The following is a 19,469-nucleotide window of genomic DNA, read 5'->3' on the forward strand; positions in this document are numbered from 1 at the left end:
AATGAAAACATTACATGCTCTTTATAATTTATACTTAAACCGATTTTCATGGCACTTGGAATGGTCCAATATTCAGCCAGACCTCAACCTCCAGTTATGTAAATGTGCAGTGCTGAGAGTCATTGATACTAGCAGTTAAAAGCAGTAATTGATTATGCATTTAATACGGCAATGAAGAGATACAGTAATTTGTAATATAACATAAGTTAATGATTTCTAAGCACTGTTACAGAGTCCAAATGAGAATGATGAGAAGAATATGGCGGTCCCTCTTAAGTGGAATTTCTCTCCTCCCAACCCCTACTTCCTGCTGATGACGCTGTGTATTGAGTGATGGGTTGTCTCTGTCTCCATTCCTGAACAGGCAGCTTGTGTAGAGATGGAGAAATCCTCCCACATGCCATCTGCTCCTAGCCAAGCCCTGACCACACATGCCAAAGAGGACCCACAGGACATAGAGACCTTGTTGTTCTCACGGAGCTGTGCGTCTCTCGAGCCCTTCACACCGTGCAATCTGGTGCATGGCACTGGTCAGACTGAAACCCTGCTCAAGTCAAATACGAAGAAAAAATCCATGCCAAGAGCCAAGTAGCTGAACATTTTTCACTTTTGTTTACTTTTTGAGGGTCCACAACTTCTGTTCAATCACAATGATGTGGTGGGAAAGACGAGCACGAGGCTGAGCCATACTCAAGTTCTGTTCTCATCCCTGTGACATTGTTATATCTTTGTCACTGCGAAAACCTCAATGGTTTATGTCAAGGTCATCGTCAGAGCTGATTGTGATCTGTAACTCCAAGCCCCCTTAGCAAAAGATCATTTAAAACCCTTTAGCGTCTTTTGCACAAACAAGCAGCTATAATCTATTGGTTTTCATGTCACCCTTGCCATTTGTGATTGTCCATTCTAGCATTGAGTGCAGTATGTTGTATATTCATGCTTTAGTGCTGTGTCTGGATTCCTTGGCACCTACACAGATCAGAACTATGTGGAGAGGCTTGAGATGGCTTTTGTTTCCCACAAAGACAGAGGCCTCTTCAAGGGTCCTGTGCTGTTTCTAGAAAATAAAGCATTTAGTTTGCCTGAAGGGTCCTCGGCTGAATGGCTTTGACCTTTCCCCTTTTTGAAGATGTCAGTCTGAATTTTCTATCTTGCTTGAGTGTACTCTATCAGAGTGGTCCAGAATGGGAGTAGAAAATGTTGGTTAGCTACATATTGGAAGGATAAAATAGTGGGAAGATGGCCGGAGTGCAAACAAGTGTTTATCGCACAAAAGGAAGTTTGTTTGTCTGCATGTTTAGACACCATAAAATCACATTCAACACAGTTCACAATCAGACAAAACAGACACAGCTTGTTTTTTCTTGCATGTAAAATAGTTTTCAGCAGCCAACAGTAAAGCCCACATCACTGAAGTCATCAAAAACAATAAGCATGCAAACTATGTGCATACTATGGGCTGGCTGGTGAGTTACAGAGTATTTCGGTGTAAATACTAATAAGCCCATAAGAAGCGCGTGGAACTGCAATGGAGATGAAGCATTGTTGTTTACACAGCTTTGAGGTGAGTACAAAATATGATGTCTGGCTTCCCTCATAATTTCCTCCACATAGGCATCATCATATTGAGTCAGCATACAAGGTTGTGACCACAGACCATAGACGGGTTAGCTGGCAACGTCACGAAAACTATGCACGCGCTTCAGTGGGGCAGAAGTGTGTGTGCTGTGATTCTAGATGGCCAGATAGCTAGCAACAATGACAAGAAGTAGGTGACTCATTTCAGCTAGTTTTATTTTTGTTCTTGATACCATGCCATGTTTTGACTGATGTCATGTCTATGCTAATACATGAGAGAGACAGAGACAGAGAGAGAGAAGCAGAGAGAGAGGCAGAGAGAGAGAGGTGGGTGGTGAGGGAGGTGTAGGGAGCTCATTTATGAGATGGGTGGGCAGAATGGTCATGGCACAGACAGAAGTCTGTCCACTATGCTCTGTCTCTCCAGAATCCTGCTGTTCGATTGACCAAGAAAATGGAATTGACTGATTGAGCGCCAAGGATTTTATCCGTTTACTGCACTAACTGGACATTGGAATTGTGGAGAAACTCAATGCATTGGAAAGTCTTGTAGATGATTGGGAAGAGGGAACCCTGGTGCGATTTCACTTGAAGGATTGTACTTATGAAAGGTAACGCAGATGTAATGAGCTAACGAGAGGAGGAAAAGTTTTGATAATGGTTGTTGATGAGTTGATCAATGAATCTGATCAATGATCTGTTTTGCTATGCTTTATGTTGTGTATATTTAGAAATGAACAGTAAAATAGTAGTGACATTACATGATAACAACGTGTGTATTTCTTTGGGATTCAAATAAATCTATACAGCAACTAACAAGAGCTTTATAATGTAGTCCTGTGGAGGCTGGTTTTTCAGAAATGGCTTGAGACTGGAGTTGAGTCTGGCCATGTGTTAGTAGGTGGATCTATTGTGCAACAAAGAGACTCTCAGAGAATGTGCCAGTGCTGACTGTTGAGTGGGACAGAAATGAAATATTGCTGTTTGGAAACTAAATATTATTTCATTTTATTTGGTTTGTTTTTGTGCTGGAAAATATTGTCTTAGAAACAATTGGTCCTATAATTTCACAATATTTTATTTATTTGATTTCATGAAACTGTTGAAATGCTTAATCGGTCACTTATAAAACAGTTTATAGATAAGGGCATCTAGCAGTTCAACAGGATCTCTGGAGGCCATTCACTGTGAGATGAGGACGCTTGTCAGGTTTTGGCCAAGACTGTTCGGGTTTTGGGGTCAACTAGATGTCCCATTGCACCTTTTTTGTACCTTTTGTTTTTCTTACTCTAATTATTGTTTGCACCTGTAGGTCATTCCCTTGTTAGTATTTAACCTGTGTGTTCCTCATTTCCTTGCTCAGTGTTAGTAAGTTATGCACCCCACGCCCAGCCCAAGCCTTGTTTTATTCAGATATTTCTCTTGTTGGATTTTCCACAGAGTTCTCTGGTTTAGTTCTTGTGTATTATTTGAGTAGTCTTTTGAGGTTTGTTTTTCCTGCTGTTTTTATCCACTTTGTGGAGTTTCTTTTGTATATTTGGGAGGATTTCCATTTTGTGCCTTTTGGCTTTATTTTTGGACATTGTGGGATTTAGTTTCTTTGCCTGAAGATTTTGTTCTTTAATTAAACCACCATCTCTAGTACTGCTGTGTCTGCCTCATCTTTCTGGGTTCTGACGATTATTAGTGACTGTTTCTCGCACCGGGTCCTGACAGACGTGGTCAATCGAACTCTATTACTGCTGTTATGGCAACGGCTGACTGCCATCGATGTCCCACTGGAAAGTAAGTCAACACAACCTATTGTGGCCCTGCTAGATGGTGATATACAGTAACAGTGTACAGTGCTGTATATTTAAGCAATAACGCACGAGGGGGTGTGGTATATGGCCAATGTCAATTAGAAACTGGGTGATTTGAGCCCTGAATGATGATTGGCTGAAAGCCGTGGTACTGTATATCAGACCGTATACCACGGGTATGACAAAATGACTATTTACTGTTTTAATTATGTTGGTATCTAGTTTATAATAGTAATAAGGCACCTCAGGGGTTTGTGGTATGTGGCCAATATACCATGGCTAAGGGCTGTGTCCAGGCACTCTGTGTTGCGTCGTGCTAAGAACAGCCCGTAGAAGTGGTTTGTTGTCCATATACAGTGCATTCGGAAAGTATTCAGACCCCTTGAATTTTTTCACATTTTATTACGTTACAGCCTTATTCTAAAATGTATTACATAAAAAAAATCCTCATCAATCTACACACAATACCCCCTAAATGACAACGCGAAAACAGGTTTTTAGATTTTTTTTGCAAACCTTATTTACATAAATATTCAGACTTGAAATTGAGCTCCGGTGCATCCAGTTTCCATTGACCATCATTGAGATTGTCATGGAAATTCTACACAGGGACACTCAAAGTCAATCTTAAATGAATCATTGTTTATTAACAGCATGCTGGAGAGGTCAGAGTCAAACTTAGATGCATTYAGTACCGGTCTGAAGTGAGCTCCACCGGGGTAGTCCCGTTAGTTCTCTTATACTGTATACTGTTTACACAGACAAGTTATATTTGCATGATTTACCTTATTCATCATTCATAAATAATGAATCATTAACGTCTGGTTCATGCATGTGACAGACCAATACCTCACGAGGCTTCTTCTCTCCAAGCTGAGACCTTGAAACTGAGATATCCTTTTCGTTCTCAAAACAAGGTCCTGGGCATTCTGCCAAATTGCTCACTGATAGTGAGGATTCCTCCCAGGCACGCTCAATCAGTCACTTGCATGAACACAGAAATTGGTTATTAGAAAAGCACAAACATAGAATGTTCCATCACCAGATGTTTCTAAAACTTGATTGGAGTCCACCTGTGGTAAATTAAATTGATTGGACATGATTTGGAAAGGCACACACCTGTCTATATAAGGTCCCATAGTTGACAGTGCATGTCAGAGCAAAAACAAAGCCATGAGGTCGAAGGAATTGTCTTTAGGGCTCGAAGACAGGATTGTGTCGAGGCACAGATCTGGGGAAAGGTACCAAACATTTATGCGGCATTGGAGGTCCCCAAGAAAACAGTGGCCTCCATCATTCTTAAATGAAAGAAATTTGGAGCCACCAAGACCCGTCTTAGAGGTGGCCGCCTGGCCAAACTGAGCAATCYGGAAAGAAGGGCCTTGGCCAGGYAGGTGACCAAGAACCCGATGGTCACTCTGACAGAGCTCCAGAAATCCTTTATGGAGATGGGAGAACCTTCCAGATGGGCAACCATCTCTGCAGCACTCCACCAATCAGGCCTTTATGATAGAGCGGACAGACGGAAGCCACTCCTCAGTAAAATGCGCATGACAGCCCGCTTGGAATTTGCCAAAGGCACCTAAAGGACTKTCAGARCATGAGAAACAAGATGCTCTGGTCTGTTAAAACCAAGATTGAACTCTTTGGCCTGATTGCCAAGCGTCACGTCTGGAGGAAACCTGACGCCATCCCTACTGTGAAMCATGGTGGTGGCAACATCATGCTGTGGGAATGTTTTTCAGCGGCAGGGACAGGGAGACTAGTCAGGATCGAGGGAAAGATGAACAGAGCAAAGTACAGAGAGATCCTTGATGAAAACCTGCTCCAGCGCGCTCAGGAACTCAGACTGGGGCGAAGGTTCACCTTCCAACAGGACAACGACTCTAAGCACACAGCCAAGACAACGCATGAATGGCTTCGGGACAAGTCTCTGAATGTCCTTGAGTGGCCCAGCCAGAGCCCGGACTTGAACCCGATCGAGCATCTCTGGAGAGACCTGAAAATAGCTGTGCAGCGACACTCCCCATCCAACCTGACAGAGTTTGATAAGATCTGCAGAGAAGAATGGGAGAAACRCCCCAAAAACAGGTGTGCCAAGCTTGTAGCATCATACCCAAGAAGACTCAAGGCTGTAATCGTTGCCAAAGGTGCTTCAACAAAGTACTGAGTAATGGGTCTAAATACTTATGTAAATGTGAAATTTTAACTTTTTTTTAATGAATTTGCAAATATTTCTAAAAACCTGTTTTTGTTTTGTCATTATTGGGTATTGTGTGTAGATGGATAAGGAAAAAACAATTGAATCCATTTTAAAATAAGGCTGTAACGTAACAAAATCAAAAAAGTCAAGGGGGTCTGAATACTTTCCGATTGCACTGTACCAAACCACCTCATGCCTTATTGCTTAAATACAGTATCTCAATTAATGTACAATCCTAATCACGTCTTTAATTTTGACTTGTCCACCTACAGTCAGACAGRCCCCCACCATTATAAAACAGTCGTTGAAGGAACATGTCGTGGATCCCATAGACAACATGGTTGTGGAGWGTGAAGCCAAAGGCACCCCTCACCCAATGTAAGAACTGACACATCCAAAACACTTTCTTTATAGGTCAAAACCATGTACAATTTGTGAGCAGCTGTAGCAGAACACTTTTAATTACCTGATCCAAAAGACTTGCCTTTATCCCTAAGTTTCTCATGGAGGCGTAATGGGAAGTACTTCAACGTGGCAAAGGACCCTCAGGCCTCAATGAGGAGACGTTCGGGGACGCTGGACATCTATGCCTGGACTGACCCAGGGGCCTATGAAGGGGAGTACCAGTGTGTTGCCACCAACGAGTATGGCTCTGCATACTTAAACAAGATCAACCTACACATCTCTAGTAAGCTGCCCTCCATTCAGGCTTTTGAATCCATTGTCACAGAGTACATTAGAAAAGCCAGTGCCTCAAACCGTTATAATGCTAAACGTTTGTGGCAGAACCAAGCAAAGCCTAAAGGGACAAATCACTCAAGTCCAATTCTGTCAGCCGTTTTCAGACCTCAAAAATAGTTCTAACGTTAAGATAAGTCCATGTCCCAGCAAGATTCTGCTCCCTGTGTTAAATGTATGTTACATCATCCTCTTAACCCAATATAAAAAAAAATCCCCATGTCAGAGGCCACTCTGTGGCCCAGAGAGGTGTTGGAGCCAGTAACAGTAAGTGTTGGTCTCCCTCTGGTCCTGGACTGCAGCCCTCCTTCAGGCCCTCCCAAACCTGAGATCTACTGGATGGGCAAGTGTGAGTAGGCCTACCTCCTTTTCTCAACTCAGTAGTACATTGTGTCTAGGATTTTTGTTTATTTAACTAGGCAAGTCAGTTAATAACAAATTCTTATTCACAATGACGGACTAGGAACAGTGGGTTAACTGCCTTGTTCAGAGGCAGAACAACACATTTTTACCATGTCAGCTCGGGGATTCAATCTAGCAACCTTTCGGTTACTGGCCCAACACTCTAACCACTAGGCTACCTGCCACCCCAGGAATGAAATGTTATATTTTATAACTAATGACAACCACCTGTCTCTCTTTCTGAACTGATGAGCTTCTTTCTTTAAACTTATTTTTGTATTCTGATACTTATCCCAAACATATTGACTCAAMATGACCTTACCAGGAAATGCATACATAACTTAATATTCAATTTCAGGTTCATCTGGTAGACCCCCAGTCATGCTGCGTATCAAACAGGACCGTAGAGTGTCTATGGGGGTGAATGGAGATCTCTACTTCTCTCATGTCTATGTCAATGACTCTGCCACCGACTACTGCTGCAATGCACGCTTCCCCTACAAAAATATTATCCAGCAGAAGATGCCTATTACCGTCAGAGTCCTTACAAGTTAGTATTGGTTATTGCATAACATGCATCAACAGTATGTGACACAAGGGTCCCACCATTTTATTTACTACCATGTACTAACTTACCTACCTCATTAAACAGTTGCTCCTCCCCCTTTGGCTCACTGCTATATGATTTAAGTTGTATTGTTCCGCATACTTACAGATTCCACATTGTTTATTTCAGACTATCACCTAAAATGATTTACCGTTCTCCTCTGATCTAACTGCTCTGCTTTTTGTTGTTAATTTAAAAAAATATATATATACAATCAGAAATGAACAATCTCCTCATCTTAACACGATATAACATTCTAGAGCATTCTTCTATAACATTGACATGTCTTAAAATAGAGATCAGACAGTGTTGTGTAGTGAAAATAGCAAAAACATTGCATTTGCTCCCAGTGTGATCCTAATAGTCAATCCACAGCAGAAGTCCCTGCTGTCATGATATTTGACAGTGGGAAAAGTCTTCACTCCTGGATAATTAAATCATCAGGTGTGTTCCCTCCTCAGCGCATGGTGTCTGAGGCCGCCCCCACCTTCTTGTCTCCGGCCGGAAGGTCCAGCTCCCAGACTGTCCTGCAGGGGGAGGAGCTGCTCTTCGAATGCATCACTGCTGGAGTGTGAGTGATCCTCTCAATCACAAACATGAATGTTCATCGAGTGTTTATCAAATGTTACCATTGGGGTTAGTCATTGTATTACTATTACCCAGTGTACTGTATGTGAATGTAGTGTCAGGTTTCAAATTAAACTAGATGGTCATTTTACATGAAGTAAAATTGTGTTTCTTGCTTTGGCTCTTTAAAAGTATTTTTGTGGTATTGAAAAAAGTGTTCTGATTTCAGATTTAAATAGCAGAGAAGTAGACAAAGATTTCATACTCTCTAACTTTTTGACTAAATGGTTTGGAAAGTGGTCAAAGTAGCTGATTTTGTGTCAGAAAGTTACCTTGTTTACAGTGAATAGAATAGAATGTTGGAAGTCATGATGTCACAATGAGCCCTTTAGAATGTTGAGGAAATCCAATGAAAGTGTATGGAGGACAAAAAAAGACAAAACGTTTTATAGTTTAAAAATTATAAAAGATATCAAAAAGTTGTATGGAAGCAAACTATTCCAAACCTGTCTACACATTTGAAAGTGAATGGCGTTTCTAGCTTAAATGGTTTAAGAGGAGTAGCATTCCAAAGAATAATAATAAAAGTCTGAAATAATTTGGACAATATTTAGTGTGTCTGCTTTCACAAGCCACAGTAATAAATCGCTTCATGAAATTTGTAGCTTCGCCACTATGTATGTTTTTTTGCTCAGGCTGTTCACTTTTATAAGAACCCTCAAATCACCCTGAATTGACCTATTTCTTTTTACCATATTTGACCATAGTCCAACCCCTGTCATCACATGGACCAAAGATGGAGATGAACTGGACACAACCAACATTAAGGTGAAGAACTACAACAAGTTGTTGCAGATCCCCAAGGCCTCGTTTGAGGACGCTGGTGAATACACCTGCACAGCTACTAACAAGATTGGATACCTGGAACACACCATCGCTGTCCAGATCAAAGGTCAGACAACATCTTCATACCTACAGTGCCCTCCACTATTGGCGCAAAATGGACTGTGAAAAAAATGTCTTTGTTGTTTATCCTCTTGGATAATGTTCACAAAAATCAACATTTTAATTGAAGTAAAATTATTGAAAAAAATGAATGTGAAATAAATATTTTTCTCCGAATCATGTGTGCCAGAATTATTGGCACCCCTAGAAATTCTTATGAGTAAAATCGGACAAAAGTATATTCCCATTCATATTTTCCGTTTTTATGTTCACCTGAGTGATTAGGAACACTTAAGTGGTAAGCCATGACTTCCTGTTTCACTCGGGTATAAATATGTGGTAACCAGTGGTAATTTTAGCATGTAAATRTTGGTGGGGCAAAATAAATAATAAAGTGGGATGTARGCCAGCAAAGCCACAACACTAAACAATACATTAATAGCACTATAACGGTGACAAACAGTGCCCACAAACTGTTAGGGCCTACATAAAGCTGTCCCAACATCTTACCACTGCTACACCTGGCTATCAGCAGAGCCTTGTCTGGCAGCGAAACAGTTCATTCAGCTTCATTTACTGCCTTTTAAAAAAACATAGCTGATATGGCTGACTTGTTTAAACWAATGTGGTTTSTAATGACCATTGAGATTTACAAACTATGGCATAAGGGGATGACAAGCMMATAAGAGGCAATCGGTAATTTCGATTAAGACATTAARGAGCGAGCTAGGACGGACGTAGTCAATATAACTATTTGTTTAGCACTTTTGAAATGTACAGTGACAGAATTCAGAACATGGACTGTTCTTARAGTATTCTCCRTGTTCACCAAGTCAGAACCGTAGGATAAATTAAGGGGAAATATAAGTAGACAATGAAAGCTCTTACAAAATTAAATGATTACATTACCAGCTGTCAGAGCAGCTCACAGATCACTGCACCTGTACATAGCTCATCTGTAAATAGCCCATCCAATCTACCTCATCCCCATACTGTATTTATTTATTTATCTTGCTCCTTTGCACCCCAGTATCTCTACTTGSACATTCATCTTCTGCACATTCTACCATTCCAGTGTWTAATTGCTATATTGTAATTACTTTGCCACCACGGCCTATTTATTGCCTTACCTCTCTTATCCTACCTCATTTGCACATGCTGTATATAGATTTTTCTACTGTATTATTGATTGTATGTTTGTTTGTTCCATGTGTAACTCTGTGCTGTTGTATGTGTCGAACTGCTTTGCTTTATCTTGGCCAGGTCGCAGTTGCAAATGAGAACTTGTTCTCAGCCAGCCTACCTGGTTAAATAAAGGTGAAAAATAAATAAATAAACATTCCTCTAAAACAGGTTATAGACCAAATMATGTGCACCACCAAGTCAGAACATTAGGCTAAATTAAGAGGGGTAAATAGACTAAATTATTAGGGTGKGYCACATGGGCTACTAACATCTTACTACACAACATACACTTAGTATTACTTTCATAGCTACAGTATACATATCTCCCTGGCATATTACATAATTTATGCAGCAGCATACAAGACATTTTCTTACTTGTTGTGCTGTGCTCACTTGACCAGGAAGTGGCACGGCGGTCCTTCATGGGCAAATTTAGTCATCAAAGTCTGGCATTCTCTGGATWTATGGTGCTTTCAAGACAACTGGGAACTCTGAAAAAAACAAGGTAAAATGACAGTTCAAAACGTATTTCGCAGTCGGAGCTCGTTTTTTTCCGGAATTACTCGTTGTCTTGAACTCACTGAAGTCAAGTTTTCGCAGTTCCGAGTTAAKAGTTGTTTRGAGTGCGGCACAAATCATGCTTCATTGACACCATGGCCAATGTTGAATGTTTATAATTTTAAACTTGGAAAAGAGACTCTTAATCCCAGATTTGGGACCACACAACCACTCCACTGAATAGCAGGCTAGTGATTGCTTTGCAATGCTTGCAGTTAGCCACTGTCACTGATTCCTTCCAAACCACTCATTGTTGAATTTGCGATTTCCAACTTGTTGTGTAATGTTTATGTCCAATGGCCGATGAGCACCGATACCTTTTATCTATAATTTCTCTTCATAATTTCTCTTCATATGACAAGGATTAAAAAGGATTTGCCAGTAGATTGTTGACTTGATTCATGATGATGACTGCTAGCTAAKATTTTGAAAGTATGATGTTGACATGATCWGTCCAATCAAAGCTACTGTAGATATAACATGATTTGATGTCATTTTATCTGTGGCCAATGACCTTGAGCCTTGTTGGATGGTCACTTCTAATGTAACTCTATGGCAGCACCAAAGGGGCTTGAATTTTTTAGGTCTACCCTAAGACTTGGCGGTGACTTACTGTCCCCACGAGTGACAGAACACTGAGCTAATCATGGTGCAACTAGAGAACATTACCAACCCCTACGCTTCGTATTTTCCGCTGGCTGCCCCACCCCCACAGAAAGCAKTGAGCTAGGCTGAAACACCTGCATTTTGGAAGCCAAAAAGATCATCAAGTACAACAACCACCTGAGCAACTGCCTGTTCACCCCACTACTATACAGAAGGCGAGGTCAGTACAGGTGCATCAAAGCAGGGACCGAGAGACTGAAAAACCATCAGACTGCTAAACAGCCATCACTAACTCAGAGAGGCTGCTGCCTACATAGACTCACTAGTCACTTTAATGCCACTTTAAGAATGTTTCATATCTTACATTACTCATCTCATATGTACATACTGCATCTTATACCATCTATTGCATCTTGCCTATGACGCTCGGCCATCACTCATCCATATACAGTATATGTACATATTCTTATTCCATCCCTTTAGATTTTTGTGTATTAGGTATTTGTTGGGGAATTGTTAGATTACTTGTTAGATATTARMGCACTGTCGGAACTAGAAGCACAAGCATTTCYCTATACTCACATTAACATCTGCTAACCATGTGTATGTGACCAATAAAATTGTATTTTATTTGATWTTAATGACATACGTGACACATATTTATTTTATTGCTAAAATTGTGGGGCTCTGCCCCACCTGCCCTGAATGACGGGTCGCCACTGGAGGTGACACACAGGCCAAGTTCCCATAGTCATCCATCATTATGGGAAAGACCCGAAAATACATTAATGATGTGCGACAAAAGGTTGTTGACCTGCACAAATCAGAAAATTGCTYTAAGAAAATAGCTCAWKGGTCGAAAATGCCCATTTCTACTATCAGGGCAATAATTAAGAAGTTTAAAGCAACTGGAGATGTTAACAATTGGCCTGGAAGAGGATGTGTGCCTATATTAACCCCACWCACAGTGAGGAGGATGGTTTGAGTGTCCAAAAAATCTCCAAGAACCACAGCTGGAGAATTGAAGACGTTAGTTGGGTCTTGGTCAGAAAGTCTCCAAGATTARGATCAGACACCACCTACATAATCGCAAGTTGTTTGGGAGGGTTGCCATAAAAAAGCCTTTGCTGTCGTCAAACAACAAACTCAAGCGCCTACAGTTTGCCAAACGTTAGTGGAACTTTCAAAGGGACCGGGTTCTATGGTCAGATGAGACCAAAATATAGCTTTTGGAAACAAACACCAGAGGTGGGTTTGGCGTAGACAGAAAGATCGCAATGCAGAAAAGTACCTCATCCCCACTGTGATCTTTGATGTTGTGGGGCTGTTTTTCTTCCAAAGGCCCTGGGCAACTTGTTAGGATACATTGTATCATGGACTCCATCAAGTACCAGCAGATATTAAATCAAAGCCTGACTGTCTCTGCTAGGAAGCTGAAACTGGGCTGTGGTTGGATCTTCCAGCAGGACAATGATCCAAAGCACACCTCAAAATCAATACAAAAATGGTTAACTGACTACTCGTCCTTGTAAACATTGAAACCATAGGGTTTCTGTTGCCACCCTAACGTCCTAGTTATGGTTATAGCTAACTTCAAACTAACAGAGTTATCGTCTATATATGAGTATAACTAAAGGCTAAATGGTGAATTGTTCAACTGAATTTGTCAAGATGACTTCCTAATGTCATCAGCATTGTGTCCTGTTAATTATCCACAGGCTGTCACTGGATGATTCAACTCTYGTCATCACAAACGTCAACAGACGAGACGAAGGCAACTATACCTGCATCATCAAGACTGAGATAGACAAGACCACTGTCTCCGCCGGCCTGGTGGTGATGGGTAGSACTCTAACGTGACGCTTAGTAAACATACAGTGCTTTCAGAAACGATTCATATCCCTTGACTTATTCCACGTTTTGTTGTTTTACAGCCTGATTTCAAAATGTATTACATTAAATACAAATCTCACTCAAATATACACACAATGCCCTATAATGGCAAAGTGAAACATGTTTTTAGAAATGTTTGCAAATGTATTGAAAATGAAATAGAGAAATATGTKATTTACATAAGTATTCACACCTCTGAGTCAATACYTGTTAGACTCACCATTGGCAGCGATTTAAAGCTGTGAGTCTGTCTGGGTAAGTCTCTAAGAGCTTTGCACACCRGGATTGAACAAAATTCRTCAAGCTCTGTCAAGTTGTTTGTTGATCATTGCAAGACAGCCATCTTGCCATACATTTTCAAGACGATTTAAGTCAAAACTGTAACTATGTCACTCAGGAACATTCAATGTCGTCTTGGTAAGCAACTCCAGTGTAGATTTGGCCTTGTGTTTTAGGTTATTGTCCTGCTGAAAGGTGAATTAATCTCCCAGTGTCTGGTGGAAAGCAGGCTGAACTAGGTTTMCCTCTAGGATTTTGACTATGCCTAGKTCCATTCTGTAAAAGTTTTTTATCCTGAAAAACTCCCCAGTCTTTATTAATTAAAAGCATACCAATAYCCTGATGCAGCCGCCACTATGCTCGAAAATATGGAGAGTGATACTCAGTAATTTGTTGTATTGGATTAGACTCAAACAAAACACTTTGTAGTATTCATTTGTGACTTGCTGCAAACAAGATGCATGTTTTGGAACATTTTTATTCTGTAAAGGCTTCCTWCTTTTCACTCTGTCAWTTAGGTTAGTATTGTGGAGTAACTACAATGTTGTTGATCCATCCTCAGTTTCCTCCTATCACAGCCATTAAACTCTGCAACTGTTTTAAAGTCACCGTTTGCCTCATGGTGAAATCCCTGAGAGGTTTCCTTCCTCTCAAAATCAAATCAAATRCAATTTTATTGYTCGCATACACGMGTTTAGCAGATGTTATCYCGGGTGTAGCGAAATGCTTGTGCTTCTAGTTCCGACAGTGCAGCAATATCTAACGAGTAATATCTAACAATTTCACAACATATACCCAATACACACAAATCTAAGTAAAGGAATGGAATTAAGAATATATAAATATATGGATATTACATGTTATGGAATGTTAATTAATGTTAATTACATTGTATTGTGTGATAGTAGTAGATAGACAGCATGTGGATGCTGTATATATTTGGATTTTGCCACAACAGTTTCCTTCCCTTCCTCCCAGATCGTCCAGACCCTCCTACAAACTTGAAGTTGTCGGACTCCATCGAGCGCAGTGTTAGGCTTTCCTGGACCCCTGGAGAAAGCAATCACAGCCCTATCAAAAGTAACACTCTGCCTTACACTCTACACCTCAGGAGCAGAACACCCAGAGTAAACATAGTCCTGATGTCATGCCACATGTGCACCAGAGTTTCTTTGAAATGGTCAGAGTTAACCAAAATCAACTGAAGTAATCAGTGTTTCTTTCTGGGCTTTTCCTCCAGAATACCTGGTGTAGTATGATGATGACAACTGGTTCCCTTACAACTGGAGAAACCTTTCCACATACCCTGGAAACCTCAACTCTGTCATTCTGCAACTGTGACCATTCATTATCTATGAGTTTAGGGTCATTGCTATCAATGATATTGGAATGAGTAAACCCAGCCGCTCGTCCGCCAACTTCCAGACTGGTGGAGCGRGTGAGTATTTCGTGCTTGATGCGTGTGATGATGTGTTATGAATAAGGGATATCTATTGTCTTCAATAATTGTATTGAACAGGAATACAGCTGACAACAATTATCTTTCATATTCAAACCATTGGACAAAGAGCTTTCAAAATCATTTGTATACTTGCTATGCTTCTCAGCCCCAGACACCATCCCTAAAAAAATCAAAGGAGTGGGCACATGGAGAAACAATATGGAGATCAGCTGGGAGGTGATACATTCAAATATACACTACCGTTCAAAAGTTTGGGGTCACTTAGAAATGTTCTTGTTTTTGAAAGAAAAGCTAATTTTTTGTCCATTAAAATAACATCAAATTGATCAGAAATACAGTGTAGACATTGTTAATGTTGTAAATGACTATTGTAGCTGGAAACGGCTGAATTTTAATTGAATATCTACATAGGCGTACAGAGGCCCATTATCAGCAGCCATCACTCCAGTGTTCCAATGGCTTTTCTCGCATGGAGTAGCCTTCATTTCTCAGAACAAGAATAGACTGACGAGTTTCAGAAGAAAGTCCTTTGTTTCTGGCCATTTTGAGCCTGTAATCGAACCCACATATGCTGATGCTCCAGATACTCAACTAGTCTAAAGAAGGCCAGTTTTATTGCTTCTTTAATCAGAACAACAGTTTTCAGCTGTGCTAACATAATTGCAAACGGGTTTTCTAATGATCAATTAGCCTTTTAAAATGATAAACTTGGATTAGCTAACACAATGTGCCATTGGAACACAGAAGTGATGGTAGCTGATAATGGGCCTCTGTACGTCTATGTAGATATTCCATAAAAAATCGTTTCCAGCTACAATAGTCATTTACAACATTAACAATGTCTACACTGTATTTATGATCAATTTTATGTTATTTTAATGGACAAAAAATGTGCTTTTCATTCAAAAACAAGGACATTTCTAAGTGACCCCAAACTTTTGAACGGTAGTGTATATATATAAAAGAAAATTGAAGTCAAATTGAAGTTTATTCAATGAAGAATAACAACTTTTATTCTGTACAATTGAACTTCCTTGTCTGGTATGGGGAAAAGGCACTGAACAACAGAGAGTGGAATGGGCCCCACCTAAAGTACTTGGTGTGGTGGAAACGGAGGGATTCAAGGGAGGAGTGGAAAAACGCTACCACTTGGTGGTGTAAATACTACATCTACGACACAGACATTTTCACACCATACGAGATAAAGGTCCAAGCTGTCAATGACTTTGGGCTGGGCCCAGAGTCCCCTGTCATCATAGGCTACTCTGGAGAAGACCGTGAGTATCACCACACAATCCCTTCCTGCAGACACACAGAGACCCTTTTTATACCCATTTACGGGTAAATATAGACCATCCCTACTTGACACCTGGCAGTCAGCCACACCATAGTGAATTGCAACTTCCTCTTGGTGTCTCCCAGGTCCCACTGCTGCCCCTGTCAAACTGCGTGTGTCCAGGATAGAGGCCACCAAGGTCACCGTGCACTGGGACCCTGTGGCTCGCAGCAGRATCATGGGTGAACTGAAGGAATACAAGGTCAGACTACTGGGAATAAGAGGCTTGTTTAGTTTCTGGTTTTCAATTCCAAGTGTAACAAACTGTTATGAGATCCAGGCTACGTTTGGTATACATTAGGAAAGCAGTGGATGGAAAGCTCTTCACACATCGGCTGAATGAATTAACAAATGAGGGACTGAGGAACTGAACGAGGGAACAAACATACAAATGAACGCATGTGCTGTGTCCCTCTATCCCAGGTGTACTTCTGGCGAGACAGTAGCCAGCTGAGGTGGCTGAGTGTGAGCAGGGCCATAAAGTCTAAAGCCTTTCCAGCCAGCGGGCCGCGTCTCTCTGGTGTCCTGCCAGGACTCATCCCTTACAGCAACTACAAAATGTACATAGTGGTGGCCAACAACCGATACGAGGGACATCCCAGTAACACCATAGAGTTCTCCACTCCAGAGGGAAGTAAGGAAAAACATTGTGATGCTGTATTAGATGTGCCACTTTTTCTGTCAGCTCTTTTCCTAATCATGTATTTTCCTTTGTTTATTCTCAGACTTGACCTTTGATCTATGTCACTCGCCTGTTCTCTTCCATACTACAGTGATAGAATGGCACTGGAGGAAATAGTGGTTGTTTTACGGGCTCCTGACCAATTGTGTTATTTTGAGTATTATTTTGACTGAAAATTACAGCTATCACTAACCTTAATTTGGACTTCAATGAGTCAGAGGCAAAATACATATTGATTATCCCGGACCAAGCCCAAAACCCGGACAATCGAAGGACGCTTATAAGAAATCCTGCTATGCCCTCCGACAAACTATCAAACAGGCAAACCATCTATACAGGACCAAGATTGAAACCTACAACACCGGCTCTGATGCTTGTCGGATGTGGCAAGGCTTGCAAACTATGATGGATTACAAAGGGAAACACAGTCGCGAGCTGTCCAGTGACACAAGCCTACCAGATGAGCTAAATACCTTCTATGCTCGCTTTGAGACTAGCAACACTGAACCATGAGAGCACCAGCTGTTCCGGACGACTGTGTGATCATGCTCTCAGTAGCCGATGTGAGGGTCCTTTAAACAGGTTAACATTCACAAGGCTGCAGGGCCAGACGGATTGCCAGGACAGGTACTCTGAGCATGGGCTGACTCCTGGCAAGTGTCTTCACTGAAATGTTCGACCTCTTCCTGACTCAGTCTGTAATACCTACATGTTTCAAGCAGACCACCATAGTCTCTGTGCCCAAGAACACCAAGGTAACCTGTCTAAATGACTATCGCCCCATAGCACTCACGTCTGTAGCCATGAAATTCTTTGAAAGGCTGGTCATGGCTTACATCAACACTGTCATCCCAGACACTCTGGACCCACTCCAATTCGCATACCGCCCCAATAGATCCACAGATGACGCAATCTKTTTTGCACTCCACACTGCCCTTTCCCACATGGACAAAAGGAACACATATGTGAGAATGCTGTTCATTGACMACAGCTCAGCGCTCTACACAATTGTGCCCTCCAAGCTCATCACTAAGCTAAGGACCCTGCAACTAAACACCTCCCTCTGCAACTGGATCCTGGACTTCCTGACGGGCCACCCCTAGGTAGTGAGGGTAGGCAACAACACATTCACCACACTGACCCTCAGTAAGAGGGCCCCTAATGGGTGAGTGCTTAGTCCCCTCCTGTACTCCCTGTTCACCCATGACTGCGTGGCCACACATGACTCCAACACCATCATTAAGTTTGCAGATGACACAACGGGGGTAGGCCTGATCAGGGCCCGAGCACGCCCCCATACACATCGACAGGGCTGTAGTGGAGCAGATTGAAAGCTTCATGTATCTGTGTCCACATCACTAAGGAATGATCATGATCCACAGACACCAACACATTTGTGAAGAGGGAACGACAATGCCTCTTGCCCCTCAGGAGGCTGAAAAGATTTGGCATGGGCCCTCAGATCCTCAAAGTTCTACAGCTGCACCATTGAGAGCATCTTGACTGGCTGCATCCGACCGCAAGGCGCTACAGATGGCAGTGTGTACGGCCCAGTACATCACTTGGGCCGAGCTCCCTACTACCCAGGACCTCTATACCAGGCAGTCAGAGTAAGGCCCTAAAATTGTCAAAGACTTCAGCCACTCAAGTCATAGACTGTTCTCTGCTACCGCACGACAAACGGTACAGATGTACCAAGTTTGGAACCAACAGGACCCTAAACAGCTTCTACCCCTAAGCCATGAGACTGATTAACACTAGATCCATCATAGGGCAACGGCCACTGATGTTTGATTTTGTACATTTAAAAAATCTGCTAAAAAAAAGCTTTGTCCTGCTCCTTCCCTGACTTTTCCTAAATGTTTGTATTTTACACTACTCATTTGTCAGCGTTCTGAAATCACAAACAGAAAAGTATTGAGACTTTTTGCCTGTTTTTTCACACCTATTCCCAACGTAACCCTCCAAGACAATGTGCTGTAGGACGTTGGTACCAAGCCAGGTGCTAATGCGTCTCTCTCGCCTCTCTGAATTAATGACAAATGGGTGAATGGACGATAATTGTGCACCGTACTTTACAATTTAATTTAAATAAGGCCTYACTGAATGACGAGGGTGAAAAGGATGATTTCATGTGAAAGGCAATAGTGTAATTATGAGTTTGTTATGCCTGATTATCAGCAACACATCATTTGACCATGTGCCTTGCGGTTTGATACCATTCTCTTTTACATTTTACTTTGTTAAAAGAAGCTGTTAAGGGATGGGTTATTTACTGTAACTCTATTACTAACCTAATTTATTATAAGGGAAATGAAAACATGCTATGTGTTTATTTAAATATTATGTTGTCAATGGATGAATGGGCAATAGAAACCAGATACAAACTGATAATGGTGCATGTGACTTCAATGAACTGAATGATGAGGAGGGTGAAGAGGGTGATTGAATTTGATTGATCTGAATGATGAGAGTGAATAGGATGATTGAATTTAGAACAATAGTGTAATGATATTGAAGAATTGTGGGCGTTGTGGATGGTCTAATTATTTCATTATGAAAGACTGGAAAATTGTATAAAATTTCSCCTCAGAGAGTGAAATCAGACACTGAGTACAATATACAA

The 19,469-nt window shown here is 41.3% G+C and overlaps 1 pseudogene; it reads left to right on the top strand.

The window, feature by feature from the left end:
• The window catches only part of LOC111976289 (neurofascin-like), a 29,368-nt pseudogene that overhangs the window by 1,278 nt on the left and 8,621 nt on the right, over positions 1-19,469 (top strand).

Source organism: Salvelinus sp. IW2-2015, linkage group LG17 (genome assembly GCF_002910315.2).
Source record: "Salvelinus sp. IW2-2015 linkage group LG17, ASM291031v2, whole genome shotgun sequence".
Taxonomy (NCBI): domain Eukaryota; kingdom Metazoa; phylum Chordata; class Actinopteri; order Salmoniformes; family Salmonidae; genus Salvelinus; species Salvelinus sp. IW2-2015.